General features: G+C 32.6%; 1 protein-coding gene across 3 annotated transcripts in view; it reads left to right on the forward strand.

Moving 5' to 3' along the window:
* The window catches only part of LOC129243880 (E3 ubiquitin-protein ligase goliath), a 236105-nt gene that overhangs the window by 65216 nt on the left and 143917 nt on the right, over positions 1-26972 (forward strand). The window lies entirely within an intron of this gene.

Raw genomic sequence — 26972 nt, forward strand, 5'->3', positions numbered from 1 at the left:
CAATCAATGGGAGTAAATACTTTTTCATTAAATTTCCATAGCTCACACCGTCCATTATTAGCTTCATTAGTAGACTGTCTCTTAAGTGTTGCCATCTTTTAAACGCTACATATCAATTCCATTTAGAGTCCGGGTTCATCGGAAGTCAGCCACAATTTCCCCGCCTTCTTTTTTACGTACAACCATTTAAGTGTAAAGTTAGCGCTAAAATGTTGCAAGAAACTAATAACCACAAATTTTAATGTTGCTGCGGTCGTTGCTGTGGAAAGTGATAGTGACGTTGACTTGAAACTACCGTTCCGCATAGCTGCTAATATTGATACTGACAGCATGTTATTGATGTTGTTGCTGTTGTTGGTTATGCTTGCTAACACCGATTTTGATCAATTGTAAAGATGACAAAAGAAACTTTACAGCAGGAGCGCTTTTCCCGTTTAGGTTGGGAGTGCAGTCTTGAATTGGGTGGTTGGATTAAAGCAAAGTTTAGCTGTGGGCTACTTGATCCACTTACAAGACGTGCATTTTTGTTTACGCTAGAAAATTGTTGTAACAAGTAACTGTTGCGATCTGCAACTGAAAAGTGAGTGATGGCATAATAATTTCACATGATATCCAACGTAGAGACGTGTTTTGCCGCAAAATCGCAACATGAAATCAATCATCGCTATTGTTGCGTCTATAGGCCAAGCGGCTATGCAGCGACTCATGAATTTGAGTGGGACGCGTTGAAAGTGAAATTATTTTTTGGGTTCACAGTAAATAAATAAAAGTGAGGTAAATAAATGTAAATATGAGACAAAGCGGTTTTGCATGGAGAAAAACACACCAATACTTGTGTGTATGTGTTTGTGTGCGGATAATTGCAAAGTAAGCTGATTTTTGAGTGGGAGAAAATTGAAAATATAACCGAGATACAGTTTAAGCGTGGGATTATGTGGAATTATGAATTATGTGGGTAAAATTTGTTAACGAAATTTTTGTTTAAGAGAAAGTGCACTTCAGCTATAATATAAAAAAGAAATTTTTTTTATGTTGCACTAATTGCCAGTTTTTTGCATTATTACTTAACGAGCGAGATTAAAAGTGAGAAATAAAGTAAACAAATTTGGCAAAAATTAAAAAATGAAATGCAACGACAGTTTCAGGGGTTTTTTGTTTAGTAGAAACGAAAATCGTGTTTGAATTTAAAAATTTAGAGTGGAATTTTAATTTTTTTAATTTAATTTAATTTTTTTTTTGTTTAAATAAATTTTTTTAATATAATTTAATTTTTTTTATTTAATTAAAGTTTTTTAGTTTTCAATAAGATAGTTTTTTTTTAAATAGAAAATTAAGGCTGTTTGCTTTAGAAACGAAAATCGTGTTTCAAGTTAAAAATTTACAGTGAAAGTTTAATTTTTTTATGTAATTTAATTTTTTTGTTTAAATTAATTTTTTTAATTTAATTTAATTTTTTTTACTTCATTTAATTTTTTTAGTTTGCAATAAGATAGTTTTTTTTTTAATTAGAAAATTAAGGTTGTTTGCTTTAGAAACGAAAATCGTGTTCGAAGTTAAAAATTTAGAGTGGAATTTAAATTTTTTTTATGTAATTTAATTTTTTTTGTTTAAATAAATTTTTTTAATTTAATTTAATTTTTTTTATTTAATTTAATTTTTTTAGTTTTCAATAAGATAGTTTTTTTTTAAATAGAAAATTAAGGCTGTTTGCTTTAGAAACGAAAATCGTGTTTGAAGTTAAAAATTTAGACTTTTTTTATGTAATTTAATTTTTTTTAATTTAAATTAATTTTTTTATTTTCCGTAAGACAGATTTGTTTTCAGTTTTAAGTAGAAAATTAAAGGCTGTTTGCTTTAAGTTTTAAATTAGATTAAAACACGTTGTGGTAAAAAAAACTAGAGAATTTTTAAATACACATTTTTAAGCGAAACTTTGTTTATTTTATTTTTATTGAACATTTATTAAGATTTCTGTGTTTTTTGGTTTGATTAATTAAAGTTTATCTACTTCTGTTTTATTAGCTCGAGATGCCGAGATTAGTCAGATGGTTATTTTTTTGAGCATTTACTAAATTTTCAGTATTTGGTTTGGTCTTTTAAAGATTGCCTATTTCGGTTCGGCGGCCGCCGTAGCCGAATGGGTTAGTGCGTGATTACCATTCGGAATTCACAGAGAGGTCATTGGTTCGAATCTCGGTGAAAGCAAAATTAATAAAAATATTTTTCTAATAGCGGTCGGCCCTCGGCAGGCAATGGCAAACCTCCGAGTGTATTACTGCCATGAAAAAGCTCCTCATAAAAATATCTGCCGTTCGGAGTCGGCTTGAAACTGTAGGTCCCTCCATATGTGGAACAACATCAAGACGCACACCACAAATAGGAGGAGGAGCTCGGCCAAACACCTAATAGAAGTGTACGCGCCAATTATTTACTTTTTTTTTTATTTCGGTTTTATTAGCTAAAGTCCAGTTTTTAAGAAAACCAATAAATATAATAACAATAATAATCGGCGCTTACACCCTCTGTCCGGTATATCGCGGAGCTCCTGCTCCAATTTGTGGGGTGCGCCTTGATATTGTTCTACCAATCGAGGGATTTACATTTTTATGTCGATCCTAACGGAAGCTTACGACGAGCTTTTTCATGGCAAAAATATACTCGGAAACTTTTCCGTTGTCTGGTGAGGGGCAACCGCTATTAGAAAAACTTTTTTTCTATCATTTGGTGAATCATTCGTGGAGTTTTGAATGCAGCACAACCGAAGGGTTATTGAATTCCAAAACACTAAAAAAAATATAATTATATAGAGAATATCGTTGATCGATTATATTAAAGAAACTATGTATAAAATAATCGTGGCTTTAAGCGAACACCACAAAAAATTACAAAAATTTATGAAATTAATACTATTGTGAACTGGAAAATAGCAAGAAATTACAAAAATCGAAGGATATTCGTTGTTGTTGTTGGTGTAGTTGTAGCAGCATAAACATTCCCCATACATATACGAGGAATGCTGCTGAAGTGACAGTCCTTGATCGAATATAAATCCGGGTCGTTCCGGTTACGTAGAATCGACTGTCGTTGGAACGCTCATAGTCTCGCGTCAATTCATTCGGCTGCATCGGCCGCGTGTTATCCATAAAGAATTGGAAAGTAGAGTGAGAAGTGAGAAAAAATTGATTTATTTCAATTCAATAGATTTCATAGATTTTTTTTTGGTAAACATTTATTATAGATTTTTAGCCAGTAAATATTTTTTATTTATTAAATTCAAAGTTAAAAATTCTAAAAAAAATTCTGACCTCTTTATGTTGCTGACGCTTATTATAATTTTTTGTATTTTTATAGATTTTATTTCAACTTTTTTAAATGGAAAAAAGTAAAAAACTGGTGAACCTAAAAAATTGTAAAGCTAAGCATTTAAAGTGAAATATTGACTCCTTTTAAAAAAAATTTGACCTCCTTTAGTTATTATAATTTTTTTTTTATTTTTATGGATTTTAATTCAATTTTTTCAAATGTCGCGAAGCGTTTAAAGTGAAATATTGACTTCTTTTAAAAAACCCCTTTCTGTTATTATAATTTTTTTTATTTTTATAGATTTTATTTCAACTTTTTTAAATGAAAAAAAAACCAAAAAAATTTGGTGCGCCCAAAAAATCGCAAAACTAAGCAGTTAGGTGAAATATTGGCTCCTTTCATTTTTCTTTCAGCATTTAAACATATTTTAATTTTATTTTAATTTTTTTTATTTTAATATTATATTTTATTTTTTATTTAATACTGGTTCTTTATTTATTTAAATGCTGCAAATAAAAATTAAATGCTTTGTGAAAAAAATAAAAATATTTTTAAAATATTAAAATAAAATTTTTTTTTTTTTAATGGAAAGGAAATTTAGTTTTATTTTAGTTAATTTTAGTTTATTTTATATTCCGTTGTTCTACCAAAAATATTTTTTATACACGTACTCTCTTAAAAAATAAATTTGTTTAGGCTTTAAAGTAAAAAATGAAGTCTGAATAGGTTGCATTTTTTTTTTAATATTTTGTGTGCAGGTCTTGTCTTAGTAAATACATTTTTTTAGGCTTTAAATTGAAAAAATTAAATCTTTAGAGGTTTCGCTCATTATTAAATTTAAATTTAAAAATTTAAAATCTGCAGCTATGGAGTTTTGTTTATTTGGTTCGCTTTTGATTTTTGTAATTTATTGCCATCAATTTATAGTAAATAGTTTTTTTTTTCAAAGATTAAATTTAAAAAATATTTTTTTAGCAGTTCTGGTTTTCACATGTTTGATTGTCTTATTAATAATAATTATAGTTTTTTTTTTGACAAATAGTGTTTTTTATGTAACTGAATTTTTCTTCCACAAAAAATTATTTTTTGAGTGTTAGGTTTTCATTTTTACTAACAACATTAATTTTATTAACATTATTATTATAACTTTGGGTGTTTTTTTATTATTATAGTTTTTTTTACTATATGAGTTTTATTTCATCATTATTATTATCATTAATATTAATTTTATTAGTTTTATTCTCCGTTAGTTGTTTAAGCAAATTAAAGCTAAAGCACTGTCGGCTGAGTAAGCAAATATTTCATTGCTTTATTAAATTTTTGGCATTTTTGAAGCAAAAATTTTGTTTTGAAACTACTTTTTCTGTTTTAACTAACTTTCAATCGTTTAAACCAAAATTACTACTCGAAAAAAAAAACAATAAGAAATACATATTAAAAGAATTGATATTAAAAGTTACTGAGTATTTAATATTCTCCTTATCAAAATATTTATTGAAACGCAGATTCTTGTTGGAACCAAGAATGATAGAAAGAAATTGCCCCCATCAAGAGTGCGTGACGTCACGTTTATCCGAGTTGTGCAGTGTTGCCAACCATTTGCTCTTCACAATAAATTTAGTGCTTTTTTATACCCAAAATGCGAAAATTTTTAAGTTTCGTGTTTGTTCCTTTTTTTTAATTTAAAGCTACCGAAACTTTAAGTTAAAAAAAACTGTATTATTAAACAAAAGACGGTTAAAAAAGGCCACTCTGAGAAGATTTTAGTGCTAATGAAAATTAGTTGGTTCTTATAAAGTTTGATAATTTGAAAGTGCGAGCTTAAATCTTCTTCTCTCAACTCTTCTTAAGAATGAAAACTTTTTACACATTTTAAAAAACGTTTGAATTTACTGAATGCGAATTAAAACCATAGAGGTGTAATCGTTTCGTCCGGTCATCAATCCTCAGTGGGACATAGGGCATTAAGAGGTGTATTCATAGTAAAATAAGCAACAAAATACCAGAAAATACTGGAAAAACCATAACGACATTTTTACAAAAAGAGTACCTTATCTAGTTACATAACCTCAAATATAGCAAATAAGTCGTTCCCTTAACAAAAGAGTCTCATACAAAAAGAACTCATAAATTAAATTGTACGTAAGCATAACACATTTATTTAAAAAAACGCACATTTTAAAGACAATTTGTCACGCATACAAAGATAAAAATTCAATAAAAATTTGGTGTTTAATTTTCTTTAAATGGGCATTTTAGTGCGTTTTTATATCCAAAGCTAGGCAGCACTGCAGTAGCGAGAGAGCGATTTAAATGCTGAAAGCAGAAGAATATCAACAACATCTGCAATCCCGGGCAATGGCGCCAGATGTTAAAAAAAGTAAAGCTAAATAAAACTGAGTGAATTATTTAACTAATTATTAAAAAATGTATATTTTACAAAATTATAGACATGGCATTTTAATTAGAACAGTCTAGAAAAATGTCATGAAGAAGGAACTAAAACTCCGAGACTAAATAACAAAAAAAAAAGCTAAATAAAGTTACGAAAATGGTAATCTGGCCACACTGGTGCTAAATCCACGTACCTCATTGTCAAATTCGCTGAGCGCAAAGTAACGGGACCACGATAGGCGGCATCTCATTATTCTTTCCATCGTGTGTTGGAACGTTTTCTCGTTTATCTGCACTTGCTGTGTTTGCTGGTCGACCTCAGCTTTTATTTAAGTTACGTCTATTCGCATACAATAGGCCTTTGGGATCTGCTACTTCATTTCGTTTTCGTGCTTCGAACTCCTCTAATAACTTCACTTTCAGCATTTCAAGTTTCGGTAGTTTTTCATGAGTCTAAATTGCAGTTCTAAACGTAACGAATACGAATACTGTACAATAGCAGGGTGGTCAATGGTTCATCTATTACGACCATATCCATTTCTACTAGTTTATCAATAATGTCGAAAAATTGTCGTAAATGTTCGTGCATATCATCAACGTGCATCATTAATATAAGCGATTTGAGAAACATCGCGTGACGTGCTGGTCCGCGGGATTGATATACCGAATGAAGCTTATCCCAAATACCCTTCGATGTACGACATAAATGCTTAATTTGCTGTAATTCGCTTGGAAAGATTGATAACACCAAATCTGACTTTGCCTTGGCATCGCTATCTATCCATTCGTTCACTGCTTCGAGTGGCGCTTCTGGTTTTGTACAGCTGCCATTCACGCATTTCCACATCACATTATTTATTAAGAAGGCATCAACCTGTACTTTCCAGGTATCAAAATTTTCTTTATTCAGACGTTTAATGTTAATTGTCGAAAAACTCATTTTTAAATTTGTACTTTTGAAAATCACGTTTTTGCGTTGCTGTTTCTATTGATTTCTGCTTTCTTCTGCTGTCAAAATCTTTTCTTTGAGGCTTTTGCTCACAGTTGTGGTTAAATGGGAGCCATCCAGGCGCCGTGGAAGCGTGCTGGGCCCATAACCTATTAAAAATATGTATGGGGTGAACGATATGAAGTGTTACTTATTCAAAACGCCTTCACTTTTTTGTGTGAAATTAGTTCTTATTGATTTCAAAGACAAAGTTGTTCAAAAATGATTACAATTTTAACATATATTCACTTTAGCTCGATATGACCACCTTTTTGCCTTGACTTAGCCTTCAAACGGTCAAAAAATTAGTTGCATGCTGCACGAATGTGATCTTGAGGTATTTTGGCCCATTCTCGTATAATCACTTTTTTCAGCGCATCCATACTGCCATATTTTTTAGTCCTCACCTTGCTCTCCAAAATGGACCAGATGAAATAGTTCATCGGATTTGAGTCTGTCGAATTCGAAAGCCATTGTGTGGACGAAATGAAGTGTGGAACATGATTTTTTAACCATTCTTGGTTCACACGAGCTTTATGAGACGGTGCCGAGTCCTGTTGGAACGTCCATGATCTACCACCGAAATTTTTGCGTGTCCACGGCTCTAAAGCATTTTCCCGACAATAAGTCGCATTCACTTTGACACCAGGCTCGATAAAAACGATTGGAGAGCGTCCATCAGCGGTCACTGCGGCTCAAACCATTACTTGCGATGGGAAATTGCTTCGAGTGGCCATACGCCATACGTAGGCACAAATTCTCGTATGAGCGTTCGGTTAAGTAAACACGATCGTTTTGAGTGTTTATGAACTACTCAATTGGGAAATTTTTTTCATCAGGAAACACAATGTTAGGAAATTCGCCACGCTCGTGCAAGCGCAACATCTCCTTTGCTCTTTCGCACCGAACTTTTTTTTGCTGGGGTGAAAGATGAAAGATCGTGTGCTTTTTAGAACTTGTAAGCCTTGACCCTGAGCTCATTTTTCAATATGCGTCGAATGCTGTCTTGCGATATGTTCAGTTCTTTGGCCATTTTTCTTCCACTTCGACGTGGATTTCGTTCAAGTCGAGCCTTCACTTTCCGAACCATTTCTGGCGTTGTTGCAGTTTGTTTTGGTCCTACTCCATAGCATTTTGCAATGCACAAACACAAACATTTTATTCACTTTGAGGTGACTGAGCTCACGAACAATGGCTGGTTGTGATTTTCCAGCCAAATATAACGCAATCACTTTATTACGTTTGAATTCCATCACAGAAAAAAAAATTCAACAAAACTGAGATGCAAATGCTTTTAATGGCTTATAAACAATATATTGAACTGTCATTCGAATAATTTTGACGTTGATGTCATAAGCTGTTTTACAGATAGAAGCAGTGTGAAGTTGCTAACATTTCGTATCACCCTGTATTGAAACGCAGAGTCTTGTTGGAAAGTGTTCTCGTTTGTTCGATTAAACAGGAAGTGAAAAAATGTGTGATTCAATAAACTGTCATAATTGACATTTAGTCTGTGTAATATAGGTGATGCCAGATTTGTGATATATTATCCATTTCAACATCCATTAAATAAATATAAAAAAATTAAGTAATTTCTGAGCAGAAAAAGCAGAAATTTGTGCTCTAATTTTTTGTGTTTAATTTCAAATTTCTGTTTTTTTTTTGCAAATAAGAAAATAATTACTGAACTGCTGGTTGTTTTTCTCGATGCTTATTTACTGTGCTTTTAACGAACTAAATACTAAAATGACTTTTTTTACATTTCACCATTTACTCTAAATTCATTTCTACTTACCAAATTAATTAAATCAATCTGTAATAATTAACTCATCTCTATGACACTCGTTTGCCTCTTTGCAAACAAAAAATGCACACTGATTTATCAAACCGCAAAAGCCACATATTTTTGATCACAACATTTTGCGTAATTATGTGCAAAGTTGAATGTAAAAAACGAGTCTTTGCTCAACCACAACAATCAAAAATAAAATGTCAGTCATTTGCTAAGCCTTTGCATTTAAATAAAAATAATCGCTTTATTTTGTTAAAAATAGAAAAACTATTCGCTTAATATTTACATTTACAATTACTATTTCCAAGTTAATTGATTGGTATTTACATATCCTACCAAATCGCACACATACATACATACGTATGACACAATGAAACTCGCCATATCATGAGCACTTGCGCTTATGTAAACATGATAAAAAACTTGTTGTATAAACACCAATTCATTAACTTTGATGCCATAATTTATGATGCAATTTCCACCACCTATTGAAAAATATCTACCTTTTATTAAAATATCAAAAACTTATTACCTCATCAATAATTTTTAATTAATATTAGCAATAATGGCGTGGCGAATATAGCCTTGAAAGTTGTTTATGGCGAGATATCCCCGCGGGTGTTTGTTGCGCGCTACTCAATTTTTCTATTATATTTTTCACACAAATGTCAACTTTGAACAGTAGATGGTTTTTATAAGAACTTTTTTTTTCAGAGAAGTTTGCCGAAACTTGGCAAGAGCGGACCAAACATAAAATAATACTTTTTTAAGGTCGGAAGCAGAGCTCGAACTTACGTTCCTCGGGTTAAAAAGCGATATTCCATACAAAACTTTATTCGGGTAATTTTACTGGGATGTTGCAAAGTTAAAATAGTAAAGGGTTTTCCCTTCAGAGGTGTTATTTTGATATTCTAAGAAAAATGCTATGTTTTAATATAAATGATCGGATGTTTATTTCATTATAAAGAGGAAGGTATGCCGTTAATAGTGAAAAATAACATCAGGCAAATGACCACCGCGACCACGCTTACAGAAAAAAAGGAAATACGGATTTTTTATTTAAAAATTAATGTTTCAAAAAAAAAAAATCAGAAACAAATGTTGGAACAAGCTTAAAATTTTTCTCTAATACAACATATTCTAGTACGGGAGCCAGGGGTCATTTTGACCTCATCATTTCATGCCGGCTGATTCTAATACTGAAGGCAGACGCCATGCAGCGGTAGCGGTATAAAATGACTTGGTAGAAATGGACCTCTGACTCCCGGACTATTCCTTTTTTATTAAAAATGAAAGTTTTCAAATTTCGATATAATGCAAAATTAAAGATATGAAATTTTTGTACAAAACAATATAAAAAATGGCAAAATTTAAAAACAAAAAAAAAAAAAACAAAAAAAAAATTAATTCTAGGTGAAAAATGTGAAATTTTGTGAACAAATAATGTAAAAAAGTTGGGTTGGCAACGAAATAATTGCGGATTTCACTCATAGATGTCTTGAATAGAATTGAATTTTTAGGTTTGCAGGCGTAGTAGAAATGTAAAACACATTTTGTTATTTGTTAGTTGGCAATTCAGCTGTCAATCAGTAAAAAATGGTTTTCCATCGGTTGCGTAGTTTTCGTTTGGCGTTCGTTGAAAAATGGAAAATCAAAAGGAACATTTTCGTAATATTTTGCTTGTTTATTTCCGCAAAGAGAAAATCGCATCGCCAGCTCATAAAAAGTTATGTGGAGAAGAAGTTTATAGTGACTAATCCATAAAAGAATTTGCCATATTTCGTTCTGGTGATTTTTCACTCAAAGATGAAAATCGCTTTGTTCGTCCAGTTGAAGGTGATGACGCCCTAATCAAAGCAATCATCGATTCGGATCGTCACAGTACAACACGTGAGATTGCAGAGAGGCTTCATGTATCACATGCATGCATTGAAAATCATTTAAAACAACTTGGCTATGTTCAAAAACTGGATACATGGGTTTCTCACGAACTGAGAGAAACGCATTTAACGCAACGCTTTAACAGCTGCGATTTGCTAAAGAAACGTAATGAAAATGAGACTCATAACCGGTGATGAAAAATGGTTTGTTTACAACAATATCAAGCGAAAAAGATCGTGGAGCAGGTCAGATGAACCAACGCAAACAACATCAAAAGCTGATATTCACCAAAGGAAGGTTTTGCTATCAGTTTGGTGGGATTACAAAGGAATTGTCTACTTTGAACTCTTACCACCCAACCGAACGATCATCTCTGATGTCTACATTGAACATCTAACGAAATTAAACCATGCAATTGAAGAAAACCGGCCCGAATTGACAAATCGAAAAGGTATTGCATTCCATCATGACATTGCAAGGCCATACATATCTTTGGCCACTCGGCAAAAATTATTTGAGCTTGCTTGGGTTGTTTTGCTATATAGTCCTGAACTTGCGCCATCTTATTACTTTTGTTTCGATCGTTACAAAATTACTTGAGTGGTAAAAATTTCAATAATGATGATGATGTCAAATTGTACCTGATTCAGTTTTTTGCTAATAAAAACCAGAAATTTTGTCAACGTGGGATTATGCTGCTGCCCGAGAGATGGCAAAAGGGCATTAAAAAATATGAGTTTGTTTATATGATGATTAAAGTTTGGAAGCAAAGTATGTCGTTTTTAAATAAAAGTTAAATTTAAAAGGTTAAACATTTTAACAGTAACAAACACAAAACAAAAAAAATGGAAATAATTAAAAAAAATTCAAACTGAAAGATATGAAACTTTGTAAGCAAATAATGCACAAAACATAGGTATAAATTTGGAAATAAATTTTGGTAAAAGTTGAATAATTTAATAAAGAAGTTAAAAAACATAAAAAATATAGATTTTTTGTATAGAATTTAAAGTTTTGGAAGTTCGAGTACGTCGGAAGTTAAGTATGACTTTTTCGAATAAAAATTAAAGCTTTGTGAAAAAATTGGAACTAAATTTTGGAAAAATTAAAAAACAAAAAAAGTTCAATAACCGCGTTAAATTCGTTCTTTCTTCTATTTTTTTGCAAGGTATGTGACTGCTCTAAGAGTATTTTATATGCAAATACGCTATGATCGAAAAGTACCGGGAAGGTTATGTTTACTGTTTTCTTCGATTGCCAAGGCGTAGTGCACCGTGAGTACCTTCCATCGGGCCAGACAGTCAATATAGAATATTATTTATCTGTTTTGAAGCGTTCGAGAGATGCTGCGATGCGACTTCTTTTTGTTTCCCAAGTTGAAGTTACCCCTTCCTGGAAGGAGATTTCAGTCGATAGAGGAGATCAAAGCGAATGCGACGAAGAAGCTGAAGGCCATCTCTTCGTCGGCCTACCAGTGGTGCATGGAGTACTGGGTTAAACATTGGCACATGTGTATTGCTTCAGATGGGTCATATTTTGAAGGAGTTAAAATAAATTTGCCTGAAATTTAACTTTTTTTTGTTTTATTTAAACATTCCCGGTACTTGCTGATCATAGGGTATAAATATAGTATTATAAATCCATTAAATAAAAGAAGTGTGATTAAAAAAAATAGATATAAAAACAGTACTTTGAAGCAATTCTGATTAATCGGTTACATGGGTTTCGTTGGTTTAAAAAATCCATTTATTTTTTTTTGCCTTATTAATTTCTACAACATCTCAGGAATATTATTCTAAATTTTCAAGTCGATCCGAATAATAAATTCAGAGATACAGCCTTTGAAATGTGTGCGCTCCAAGCCATTTTTATTGTTATAAAAAAATTTTAAACGCGTTTTTCTCGGAACTGTGTTTTCAAAGTCGGTTGTCAAATGCTTTCGAAAACTACTTAACCGATCTTGATGAAATTTTACACGGGTGTTCGAAATACAATTTACTCGTGCCTGAACGAAGGATTTTTTTTTTTCAATTACAACTATTTAAAAAAAACAAAATGTCATGCAAATTTGACCGAAATTTTCATTTTTTTGCAAAAATGTCTGCCAAAATTCCAATTTTTACTTTTTTTCGTTCCTTCGTTCAAGCACGAGTTTATGGTCTTAACTAAAGAACTTATTTTTGTTTTTTCATTTTTGATGAGCCTGTCAGGAGTTATGCTGACAACGCGAACGCACCTTTTTTCGAGGGGTCAGCGGAAATGATGTCACAATAGAGGAGTTTTAATTTTTTTTTTTTGAAAATTTCAGAAATTATTCTTTAAATATGTATCTATAAGACAGAACAAAGTTTGAATTAAATAAATAATTTTTTACATACAAAAAAAAAAAATATTGAAAATAGGCTTTTTTTACCCGACGAAACCCATGTAATCCCTTAAATTTAAATATTTCTTTATCTACTTTCAATTCCTTTCTCCTTTTTCATGCTTCTTCTTTCCCACACAGTTCCACATTTTGTCTGGTTTTTTCTCTACTTCAACTACTCAATTGAAACTGCGTGAATCCAAATACGAAGACAATCAATACTATCAGCCAACATTTGCACAGCCGTAATTCATTTATTGCCAAGGTGCCACGCCAAACAGACAAACAGCCACACATGACACGCTACATCTACGAACTGGCCACGTTTTGTTTTCATTTCGTCCAAATTAAGCAACGCAGATAAACTGAAAAGAGCAACATTGATTTTCTCTTACTGCTAAATGTTAAATGTTGTAAAAATAAATCAAAGTATAGCGCAATAGAATCCAATTAGTTGTATTTGAAAGTGGCTCAGAAATATTGTGGCGTGCCACTTGCCGCTGGTGGTGGGCTGCTACTGATTTGGCGCGATACACCCATTCCTACACTCACACACACACACACACACGCCCTCACATGCATAAGTGGTTACATGCACATGCATTTATGCGCCGACATTTAGCCGCCCGAGCATGGCATGCCAGCTCAGTCTGTCAGCAATTAAATCCAGTTTGTCATGTGACGTAATGTGACACTGCTGCTGTGGCCGCTGTGGCCGCTGCGGCTACTTGCACTACTTGCATCAGCCCACCGCCAAATCAACTTAGCCACACATGCCGCACATATGCCAGTGCACTTATATACTTAGGCATCTACTTAGACACTTATGTGTCTATCTACTGCCATACTTTCATATCTACTTTTATGTGTTGTTGCTAGCCTCAGCAGCTAACGAACTTATCGTACGAATTGCATTTCAACTAATTGCTTTTAGTTATATTTGGTATTCAATGAAACAAGTATTGGCTATATACATACCTACATATGAACATATACATTATTTATATTTGATTTTCAAATAGCATTGCTATTTTCGCAACAAACTCAACCAGTTTTAGATATTCGCCATTGTACACAGAATTTTTAGATTGATTTTGCGATTATAACGTCTACGTACGCACTATGCACCGTGATTTGTAGATTAGCACATACATAGTAAGTACATACAAATGTATATATGTATGTGTGAGTATTTGTATGCGTGTATGCATGAATATGTTCCAGTTTGTATATGTACAGCAAATATGCATAGAACTTCTTTCTAATCACTGCCCGCCCCTTTTGAATAGCTGGTTTATTAGCTTACTCGTTTGGACCCGGCATTTTGTTGTACTGAATCTTAAATACTACCGGCAGCAGACTTTGCTTTTGCTGTTTCCATTTGAAAAACGTGCAAAAAAACATTTACTTAATTCATTTAAACAGATTTTGTTACTCATTATGCAAATTCGCTGTGGTAGGCAACATCAAATCGCAAATAGCGTAATTTTAATTTGACACATTTTTATTTTGTTTTTTTACTGCGTGTTTTATGTACATTCACCTAATTTAATCATTTTATCTTTTAAAAACATTCGTAGTATTTTTCATGCAAAATTTTCCTCGTAAACTTTTTATAAAAATATAGCTCATTGTGTAACAAAAACTTTATAAATCAAAGCTCTAAATTTTGCACAAAAGTTAACAAATTTTAAAAAATAGTCATAAAAATTTTAAAATTTTGATTCAGAATTAAAGAAAAAAAAACATTCGTTTATGCATTTTTAGAGATCATGGAATTTCGGTACAATAAAGTGTAAATTTTGCGTTGTTTTCTGAAATTTTTTTCTACTGATGGCATTGGGGGTTTTCTTCCATATAAAAAAAATGTGGAGTAGGCGTTAAAGGGGAAAATGCACAAGACCGCGTCCGAAAAAATTCTCAAAAATCAGTGTTATTTTTAATCTACTTGAAACTTTTATAAACTTTATTAATGAGCCTTTGTTTTTGATATATAATGAACTATGTTTTTGTAAAAACTTTACTAAAAAATGTAGCATGGAAAATAGGGCGAATGTTGGAAAAAGATGAAGTGACTAAATTAAATGACCAGAACTGTACATACAGTCAACATCAAAAGAAAGTATAAAGCATATATTGACAAGTTTTAACAATTTATTTATTTACTTTTCAATTTCCATTACTATTTTATAAAAACACAGTTCATATTACAACAAAAACTATGCAAAGCAAAGTTTCAAACTTTGTACAACATTTTTAAGAATTAAGCAAATTTCCTTCTAAGTTTTGAAGCGACGTTATCTTGCTCATGCGTCGTTACCTTGCTTGAACTGCGAGCGAGAGCGCGGAACGAACGACAAAGAGGCACAATCGGCTCCCGCGTTCGGCAACGTTCGACACCTGCCTCTCTCCTACTTGAGTGAGAATATAGGTATATGTATGTGTATGTATATATATGCGCATATGTATATAAATTCACATATTTGTATTTGCATATGCCTTCTTCCTGTGTGCATGGTAATGAACCATTTCTCTGTTGAGAATAGGACGATGATAGGAAAAGTAGGAAATGAGAGGGAGTGTTTCGAGTGTAAAGTGTCTTGAAAAAGGCAAATCGATGATGTTGCCTCTTAGTGTTGTTGACTTATTAACGTCTAATGCATAATCGGAATTGCACCTTCCATGAATTTGATAAATGTTTCTTAATTTTTCACCTTTGTGTAAATGTAACTTGATCAATTCCATTGCGATTCCATTTACCTCCTTCTATATCCATACAAAATATCTGTCAAACAAATAAAATTAAAATTTTCTTTTGAACCATTCCATTGAGAGAATTTAATAAAATTTCAAATTTTTTTGTTTTTGATTTTTCAGCTTTTATATATTCAAATTGTCGCTGAATGAATCATAGAGAAAAATATGAACTATTATTGTTGAAGTTTTTTTGTTGTAGTTTGTAAGGAATCATGCATTTCTAGATTTATATATATGTATATATATACAATTGGCGCGTACACCCTTTTTGGGTGTTTGGCGGAGCTCCTCCTACAATTTGTGGTGTGCGTCTTGATATTGTTTCGCAAATGGAGGGACCTACAGTTTCAAGCCGACTCCGAACGGCCGATATTTTTATGAGGAGCTTTTTCATGGCAGAAATATAATCGGAGGTTTGCAACTGCCTTCCGAGGGGCGACCGCTATTAGCAAAATGTTTTTCTTAATTTGGTGTTTCACCGAGATTTGAACCTACGTTCTCTCTGTGAATTCCGAATGGTAATCACGCACCAACTCATTCGGCTACGGCGGCCGCCTAGATTCTAGATTTACTCAGAATAAATAAGTAAAAAAATATGTTTTTTGTTGTAGTAGGAGTTATACCTATTTTTATAAAAAAGAAATGTCAATAAAATTAAAAGCCAAAAAAAAAAAAATAAAAAAAGGAATTCCAAAAAATTAAAAAAAAGGTTTAAAAAAAAATAATAAAAAAAAAATGTAAAGCTTTCAAATCGTCATTGAATGAATTATATTGAAAATTATGAAATATTATTTTTAAGGTTTTTTGCTGTGTCTCTAAGAAATCATGTGTTTCTAGATTTACCAAGAATAAATAAATAAGTAAATACAATTTTTCTTGTATTAGAAACTATATTTTTATAGAAAGAAAATTAAGAAACAATTTTTTTTTTTAATAAAAAAAAAATATTTCAAAAAATTAAAATCAAATTTAATTTTCAAATTGTGACTGAAGGAATTATAAACAATTTTTTTAAAAATAAAAAAAAAAAATATTTCAAAAAATTAAAATCAAATTTAAAAAAAAATTTAAAATTTTTCAAATTGTCACTGAAGTACATATGTATATAGATAAGTGTGACCTATTATTGTTTAAGCTTTTGGCAAAAAACAATCCATTTCTAGATTTACGGAGAATGAATAAATAAATAAATACAGTTTTTCTTGGGGTATTATATTGTATTGAAAAAAAAAATTAAATAAATAAAATTAAATTATAATTAAAAAATAAAAGAAAAATAAAAAATTACAAAAAAAAAAGTTTTAAAAAATATAGCCAAAGCACTCCCTGAGTGGTACGCCAGTACACCATCCTATCAATTATTGCGCACGAGAATAGAATACAGCAGAATGCGCTAGTATACAGTTTTATTTCGCTTGAACATAATTCAGTAAACTTAACACTGGTTCGTAACTAATGCAAAATGCAGGCGGAGTATCCTGCATCTTATCTGTCGAATTTAGTGCTATCGAAAACCAGATGCAATTGACACTTCTAGGACTCTGTCATTCAAAATTCCCCTGTTCTTTATGTAAAAAAGAGAGGAGGAATGCGAACTAGTTCTGTTGTCAAATACACCAGAAACGAACCAATTTGATATTTTTGAATTTTCCTGCAGGGATTTAATGATTTATGACTGTTGTATAGGGGGATTACATAAGTACATAAATACTTACATTTGTATATGTTCGTATAAATAAGTTCAAGTGTTACCGAACTGACTTTGAGATTGTTTCCTTGTTCATAAATAACGATCAATACTACTTACATATTTTCACGTTTGCATATTTCAAGCACAATAAATTGTCTTAGCGAAATATGTGTTTGCACCCATACTTACATATGGATATGTACGGGTATTTTTTAAACGTAAATGGGCGTAAATTTACGCAATATATTACTTATGCATCACAGTATCCATTATTCAGGTGGGATAAAAACAATTACCGGGTTACTCTACCTAAATGTGGTCATAACTTAACTTCTATTGAAAATCTACGCAAGCAATAAAAGTACTCACACCAGCAGCCGGCAACTGTAGAGTGAGTGGGAGACCTTCTCATTGCGCCTATGTACCGTAGGTTTGCGAGTATAAGTAACGTCATGGCTCTCGCTCTCTCAGAGCTGTTGTTGTTTTTTTATTTCACCGCAAAAATGCTAAATGTAACAATGAAGTTTGTATAAAACTTTGTATGAAGCGTTATGTGTATAAATGCCGAAGTTATGAGGTAAAATGAAAATAGGCTACGTTTGGCTAAAAAAAAAGTTCGGGATTGCCTTGCAAAACTCTTTTAAATTTTTTAACATTTTAACATTTTTTTCACAATTTTTTTTTTTTTAACTATGCACATTCTTTGCTGATCTACGACAAGTTGAAAGTTGTAAGCAACACATTTTATGATTTACCGATGTCTGCTATGGTTGTAGTGACTGTAGCAATTCCCAGAAAGTGTGAAAAAAGCTAATGGAAGCGTAATTAATAGGCTTTTAAAAAAATTAACATTCTTATTTAACTGCGTGATATATTTATCTATTTTATAAAGTCATTAAAATGTTCTTTTTTTGTTTTGATTTTAATAATTAAGCCATTTCCATACGGCAACAGACAAAACACTTTTCCGTTTATTAATGATCAATCACATTTCAATAAATGTTTAATTGTCTAATTTAATTTATGGATACAAAGACTTATAGTGGCGACTTGGTTATTGCTATTTTTTTCACAAGCATTTTTATAGCCAATAAACTTGATCACAATATTGGGCGACTTATACGTTTGAGCAGTGCGAATTGAAAAGGCGGAGGTAAATAAATTTCATAATTTCTTACGCGCCACTGGCTGCTGTGAGCATAAATGAAAGTGCAGTTAAATGTATTTAAAAATAGGCAAATGTATTAGCGATGATATGTACTAGAGATCGCGGGATTTCGGGATCCCGATTTGTAAGTCCCGAAAATATTTGCCAATCGCGGGATTTTCAGGAAAATGTAGTTGAAAGTATGTAAAAACATGCATATGTATTAATGATGAGTGGGGATAGAAATCGCGTGATTTGCGCATCCCGATTTTTTTTTAAGAGAATTTCGGTATTTGTATTTTTTTACGAAGCATTTGCTTATGTAATAGCTGTTTTGGGTTGTTTTGTCCTTTTCATTATATAAAGCAAGGTAATAAAGGGTTTTCCACTAAGGGGTGTTATTCCCGTAAAAGATCAATGGTTTCGTTGCTTGTGTGGCACGTAGCGCGGTCTTGTTGTAAATAAACGTTGTCCAGATCAATACCATCCAATTCCGGCCATAAAAAATCGTTAACGATTTTTCGATAGCGCAATCCATTCACCGTAACTGTTGCTCCAGCTTCATTTTCGAAAAAAGTAAGGCTCAATGACACCACCTTTATGGGCTAACCGCACCAAACTGTGACCTTTTATAGATACATTGGCAGCTCTTGCAATTGTTCTGGCTGATCTTCACTCCAAAATCGACAATTCTGCTTATTTACGTACCCATTGATCCAAAAATGAGCTTCGTCGTTGAACACAATTTTTCGATAAAAAAGTGGATCTTCGGCCAACTTTCCAAGAGCCCATTCACCAAAAATTCTGCGTTGCGGTAAGTCGTTCGGCTTCAATTCATGCACCAGCTGTATTTTGAAAGGTTTCACACCTAAATCCTTTCGCAAAGTTTTCCACGTTGTTGAGTAACAGGTAACAGAGGCCCAATTGCTGCGAACGGCGACGAATCGACAATTGATGGTCATCATTAACACTGGCCGATACAGCTGCGATATTTTCTTCAGTTCGCACTCTACGTGTTAAGCGTGTTGGTGGTTTGATGTCCAATAATGTAAATTTGGTTCTAAATTTAGTCACAATAGCTCGAATAGTCGCTTCAGTGGGTCGATTAAACTGACCATAAAATGGAAGAAGCGCGATAAACTTTCTTAGCAGAACACGCATTTTTATAATAAAATTCAATGATTTGCAAGCGTTGTTCGTTTGTAAGACGATTCATGGTTAAATTATAGACCAAACTGAAGATGTTTGACAGTGAAACAAAACACGAAACGTGCGTCAGCTGTTTAAACCAACTGTTCAAAAAGCTAGTAGCTAAAAAATCATCCGTTATATAGTCATTTCCCACCTTATCGTTTTTTGAGGGGATTTTATATTAATATTTTTTGCATGATTATCAGAAAGTTGTAGCAGACTTTGACTTACGCTACGCACCATGTTTTTTGCTTTTCCTTATAAAATTTTATACACTTGAATATTGTTTGAAACTATCAAAGTTGTCTGCGCCGAAATAAGTTGGGCAAAATACAAGCGGTTTTATCTACCTACCTCTGGTGCCTAGATATACATAAGTACGTTTGTGTGTATGTGCATAAATACACGTGTTATAACACATAAACATATGTTTCTTGCTTGTTAATGTGCTGCTTTTTATTATAGAGACAATTAATGGTACAATTAAATAATTTCATTCACACTCCACATTTGTATGAAAGTTTTTTCAGCCTCTGTAAGCTGGTTTAAGACAGTAAAAATATAAAATTAAGCGGCAAAGTGTTTTTTGTTTCAATAAAAGTTGTTTTAATAGTGGACTGTATACATGCGTCTGGTAATTTACGTGAAAGTCGATTAACATTTTTTTATTGTAGTTTAACGATAATTAAAACATACGGACAATTGCATGTTAAACATTTATTGTTATATGCCCATATTTTAATGAAGGCTAAGCCAAAAAACACTTGGCAGAAAATGCGAGAGCATTCATAAGTTCTGTGCTCACAAGCAATAGCCGAAAATGGGGATTTTAAGAATAAAGATTTTATAATTCAATTTCTTCCTGAGGCGACTTAGGTACTTATTGCATGCGATAAAAGAACGATTTAAAGTTCAAAGATTTTACTAAACTGTTGGGGCGCTGCAGGCGGCGAAAAAAGTTTAGTTGGAGAATTTTGTTCAGCAGAACAATGAAATAAATCGAAGTTCAGATAAATGTCTTTTAATATGTCTATATATGGTAATAAATGTCCTTTTACATATAAGTATTTTTCTTTGTTAGATTTTGTTCGACTAATATAAAAGGAAGCTGTACGGCTTTTTTTCTGCAAAGTCTTTTTTGAAGGGCACGCGGCCTGAGAAATTTTTAATTTGCGGTGAACAAAATGTTCTTCCATTTAGACATATGAATAGCTATAGAATTGCGGTATATTTTTTTGATATATCATCATTTGCAAGAATTGCGCTCTTTGTAAGTTGTCGAGACAAAAAAAATATTTTTGATATTATTGGCTTTAACGAAAATGGCGTGTTTTTTAAGTTAAACATTTTCAAAAAAAAACATTTTTTTTATAAAGGGTGGTTAAGTTTTAAGGGCCGGTGTTGATTTTAAATAAAATACAATTTTTAAAAAATTATTATCATTTCTCTTTACTATGATAATAATGGTATAGCTCAATTACGTATGGAGCAAAATATCGGCCTCGCCGGCACACCTCCATCCGATGGTCCAAATTTTCGATGACGCTGAGGCATAATTGAGGTTCTATACCGTTAATGTGCCGAATTATCTCATCCTTTAGCTCTTGAATTGCTGCTGGCTTATCGATGTACACCTTTCCTTTCAAATAACCCCACAGAAAGAAGTCCAACGGTGTCAAATCACATGATCTTGGCGGTCAATTGACATCGCCGCGACGTGAGATTATTCGACCATCAAATTTTTCGCGCAAAAGAGCCATTGTTTCGTTAGCTGTGTGACAAGTGGCACCGTCCTGCTGAAACCACATATCGTCCACATCCAAATCTTCCAATTCGGGCCATAAAAAGTTCGTTATCATCTCACGATACCGAACACTATTCACAGTAACTGCCTGACCGGCCTCATTTAGGAAAAAATGCGGCCCAATGATGCCGCCGGCCCATAAACCGCACCAAAAGGTCACTCTTTGTGGGTGCATTGGTTTTTCGACAATCACTCTTGGTTTATCGTTCGCCTAAATGCGGCGCGGCAATTCTGCTTATTGACGAATCCACTGAGGTGAAAATGTGCCTCATCACTGAAGATGATTTTCTTCGAAAATTGGTCATTCACTGTTGCCATTTCCTGCCACCATTCTCACCATTGACGACGCTTGAAATGGTCTAGAGGCTTTAGTTCTTGAGTCAATTGCACCTTGTAAGCGGTGAAATGCAAGTCTTAATACTCATCAACGACGAGCGCGAGAGGTGCAATTGTTGGGCACGACGACGAATTGAGGTGGACGGCTCTTCAACCACACTATCGCGAATAGCAGCAATATTTTCTGCAGTACGAGCTGTACGAGCATGCACTGGTGTCTCACATCTTCTACAGACCCGGTTTGCTCAAACTTTTGCACAATTTTTCCGATTGTACGCACATTTGAACGATTGAATTGACTGAAAAAATCACGAAGTGCGCGATATGCATTTGGATTTGAACGCCCGTTTTCATTATAAGCCTGAATAACTTTAACGAGTTGCTCGATTGCGTATCTCTCCACGGTTCAAATTGAGTTAGCCTGAGATTGGAAAATGTTAAATGAAATGCAGAAAAAAACTTGACGTTTAGGTGTAGTTCACATTCAACATCGGCCCTTAAAATTTAACCACCCTTTATATAATTGGCGCTTACACCCTTTTTGAGTGTTTGGCCGAGCTCCTCCTCGTATGTGTATTTAATTCTTTGAGCTTCGCCGTTTTTAAATAGGCAGACTAAGAAATGAGCTCACATACTTAGACTAAAAACTACAGGTATGTCCATCAGGTTGTCAGAAAACATTTACGGTCCTGTAAAAAAGTGGTCATAAGAACCACTAACTGAATTATTTGAATACAGTCGACTTGAAAAACATACTTTCAAGAAAAAGGCGTTAAAAATTTTCGGTGCACCACCGACATATTATGTCAAATCTCTGAGTGTATTTCTGCGATAAAGTAATATCTCATAAAAATCATCTGCCGTTCGGAGGTGGCATAAAACTGTAGGTCGCTCCATTTGTGGAACAACATCAAGACGCACACCACAAATAGGAGGAGGAGCTCGGCTAAACACCTAACAGAAGTGTACGCGCCAATTATTTATTTTTTTTTATGCAATTTCTACTGTATTAAGTTACCTTTTAAACAAAAAATAAAATGATATAATTATAATAATTTTTAAAAATTACCTGACGTACTTCAAATGCCTTCCCAGAAAGAATTTACGACTTTCAATGGCATATCTTCACTAATCGATAGTAAAGTTGGGAAATATATGTAGTTGACTGACATGATGTGCGCTCAGAGAATTAATCTGAGCCCATCTATGAGCTGAATGAATATTAACCAACTCATTCCTCTACTCGTACAGCAATGTATCTTTCCTCTCTACTTTGGCTCTCACTATCACATAGATTGAATTATGGCAGCCACAAAAAAACTTAACTTTAAGCTGCAATTACTGATGCCATAACCGTAACCATAACAATCAGCTGTTCTGCTCAAGCATATGAGCATCTCTGTGAACGATTATAGGTGCCACACCATAACGCCATAACCATAACCGTAGCCATATGTATCTATTGGATTTTGGTTTTTCCCCGTAATCGTAAGCAGCTGTGAAATACTTTACATTTGTTTTGATATTCGCGATAAAAATTTAAATATCAGAAATTTGTTTTGCGATAAAAATATGGATTAGTAGAAATGAAAGAAGAAAAATTAATTCAGTTAGTAAAAAATTATCCGTTATGACTAAATGCAATAAATTCTACCTCAATATCAGCTGCTTATGGCTACGGTATGACTAATCGGCAAGTGCTGTAATGTTGCGCGTATGGTTATGCTAAAGGCTATGGCGATATGGCTGCGGCACCACTAATTGCAGCTTTAGGCAGCTGAGTATTTTTTAAAAACAATAGCAGGGAGTTAAAATTCTTTGTAAACACATTTCTGATATGCATTCCATGGCCACCTTGAATGCTATTCTTCAAGAAAAACAGCATACGTAGCTATGCTGTGGGCGAAATAATATTGAAAAATATCAAACCATTCCATTGAAAAAAAAAAAAATTTGTGCCCCAAAGTCATCTAACATCAAGCAGCGAGGCTCATAATACCAATTTACTTTTTGTATAATTTTTTGTTGCTGTTAATTTTGTATTTTCTTAACTAGTGTAATGTTATTTAAAATGATTATTACCGTGACGCTGTCACTGACCTTCGAAAATTTCTTCAATTATAATATTCCGCAGCAAATTAACGCCACAGGCTAATCGAGGGGCAAGCCTGCAATTATTAACTTCCATGAAACTTAAAATAAATTGCTACGTACCTAAAATAAGCATCAACATACACATATACACCGACGCAGGTAGTTAAAATAAAATATACGGTATTCTGCATGATGAAACCTTAAGCCGACTAAGCTGGTCATTTTGGCGCACCATTAGCATCATTTCATGACCCCGATGCTGCATTTGAAAACAGATAAATAATGATTTTTACACTTTGCACAGTTGTGGTAGTTAAAGTTTTCAGTGACTAAATATGTATTAAAGGCTAAAAATAACATAGAAAAATTGAAAATAAAAATATTTCATTAATACAAATTATTGTGGTTGGAAACAAAAGAGGAAAGTAAATGCTTCAGCCTAAAGTCAGGGTAGTATTGCCGAAAAATTAAAATTAATTATAGTCTTATAGGTATGAATTTCATGTTTTCTATAATAAATTATTTATTGTGAAATATTTACGATTTAAAAAAAAATGCTAAGATTTGTACACTTTACAAGTCTGTAGTAGTTAAAGTTTTTAGTGACTAAATATGTATTAAATGCTAAAAAAAATAGAAAAAAAAGTTCATTGATGTATTAAATGTTAGATAAAACAAAGAAAAATTAAAAAAAAAGCGGAACTTTCTCCACCCATATTCCATCAAGGGAGGAGTGGACCGGGGGCAACACTTGGGGATAGGGCCTGGTTAACCTGTTCACGGATGGCTCGAAGTTGAACGGTAGGGTTAGAGGAAGAGTATTCTGCAAAGAGCTCCCCATCAAACTCAAATGCAGGCTACCGGATCACTGCAGTGTGTTCCAAGCAGAGGTGGACGCAATTTAAGAAGCACCTGACTGGCTACTTACTTGCGTAATAACTGTTAAGAAGGTTAATGTTTACTCCGATAGCCAAGCGGCAATTAGGGCCCTAGGCTCTATTATGGTGCATTCGAAACTGGTCAGGGAATACCTGGTCTCTCTCTCGATTGCATCAGAATTCTTCGATATAAAGATAATTTGTATGCCTGGTCACAGTGACATTGCTGGAAAAGAGAGGATCGGGATCCCCTTGACAACATGCGCTCTACTTCTGGAAGGATGAGCTTTGCACCAACTCAGCGAGCGCTGGGTAAGTACACGAACGTGTAGGGTCGCGAAGTCCTTCTGACCACGTTTGGATAGGAGGCGTTCGAGGGATATTCTGAGGATGACAAAATCTCATGTCTCACATTTCGTGGGCATCCTGACGGGGCACTGCTCGCGGGGTACACATGCCGTGAGACTCGGAATCAATTCGAGTCCTTTTTGCGTCAGCTGTATGGAGGATGTGGTGAAATCATCTCAGCAACTGCTCCTCAGCTGCCCAGCTCTCGTGGGACTAAGATTCAAACATCTTGGTTCTCACTTCTTTTATGCGCGTTCATAGTCCACAAACACACAACCCTCCCCACCCCTCTCCCTTTTGTCCTATCGTCCTTTTCCTTCACCTATGTTCCCCCTCTTGCAATGGTATCACAAAGGATGAACCAAACTTCTTTCGTCCATGTGGGCCCATTCTATGGGCAACCATCACTACTTAACCTAACCTAACCAAATATTCTTTTAAAAGTTGAAAAAAAATTTCTTTTTTTTAATTTTTCTAATATTTTTTTAAAAGTTGAAAAACATTTTTTTTTACTTTTTCTAATATTTTTTTAAAAGATGAAACATTTTTTTTTCTAATTTTTCTAATATTTTTTTAAAAGTTAAAAAAAAAATTTTTTCCTTTTTCTAATATTTTTTTTTAAAGTGAAAACCGTTTTGTTTACTTTTTCTAATATTTTTTGAGAAGTTGGAATATTTTTTGTTTTTTAGTTTTCTAATATTTTTTTAAAAGTTTAAAAAATTTTTTTTTTCATTTTTCTAAATATTTTTTTAAAAGTTGGAAAACATTTTGTTTTTAATTTTTCTAATATTTTTTTTGAAAGTTGAAAAAAAAAAATTTTGAATATTTCTAATAGTTTTTTAAAAGTTGAAAAACATTTAGTTTTTACTTTTTCTAATATTTTGAAACAAATTTTTTTTTTAATTTTACTAATATTTTTTAAAAGTTGAACATTTTTTTTTTAATTTTTATAATAGGTATATTTTTAAAAGTTGAAAAAACTTTTTTTATATTTTCTATCTATTTAAAAGTTGAAAACAATTTTTTTTAATTTTTCTAAAATTTGTTTTTTTTTAATTTTTTAGTTTTTCTAAAGGTTTTTTTATATACAATTTTTTTTTTAATTTTTCTAATATTGTTTTAAAAGTTAAAAAAAAATTTAATGTTTCTAATATTTTTTTATAAATCTCTAGTTTTTCTGAATTTTTTTTTGTAATTATTCCAAATTTTTTTTCTTATGTTTTTCTTAATTTAATTTAATTTTTTTTTCCATTTTCGTTTCTATGCTTTTTTACTTGCACCACACCTTTCCATTTCACATTGCGTTACTTACTCGCCCTTCGCCATATTTCTTTTCAGTTGTTAAAAAATAATTAACTTACCCACCCAAATTTTCGCAAATGTTTGTTAATTACAAAAGCAAACATTTTAGGCAACAAAAGTTATTTAACATATAATTATTATATGGCTCAATGTGCTTAGAGCAATTTGAAACTCAACTTAGAGGAATTAACAAAACCAACAAAGAAACTAACACAAACTCAAAAATATAAAACAAAAAAACAAAACAATATACCAGCTCAAATATTATTTCGTTTTATTTTATTAATTGGATTGGCTTTAGTGCATTTGCCTTACTGATTAACATTAGAATGCCGATAGATCATAAAATTGATAATACAAGGTGGGACAAAATTAATCTAATCTACAAAATATCTACATTTTAATAAAGAAAAAGTTTGTAAAAGTTATGTGGGAACTCTCTTTGTAATAATTTTTAAAATAAAACACTTCAAATCTATTAAATTGTATATCTACAAGGTGGCGCAAAATTAATCACCCCACCGGAAGATTTATACATTTCTTTTTCAAATGGCGTCGTACGTCAATCCTAATTTAATTAAAAGTATGATACAATTAAGCAAAAAAGATACTCAAATACGGGTGGCGCAAAATTAATCACGCTATACGCAGATTCATAATCATATTTGACACTTGTGAACTAGACAGCTGCAACAGCTTCAG

This window comes from Anastrepha obliqua, chromosome 4 (genome assembly GCF_027943255.1).
Source record: "Anastrepha obliqua isolate idAnaObli1 chromosome 4, idAnaObli1_1.0, whole genome shotgun sequence".
NCBI classification, from domain to species: Eukaryota; Metazoa; Arthropoda; class Insecta; order Diptera; family Tephritidae; genus Anastrepha; species Anastrepha obliqua.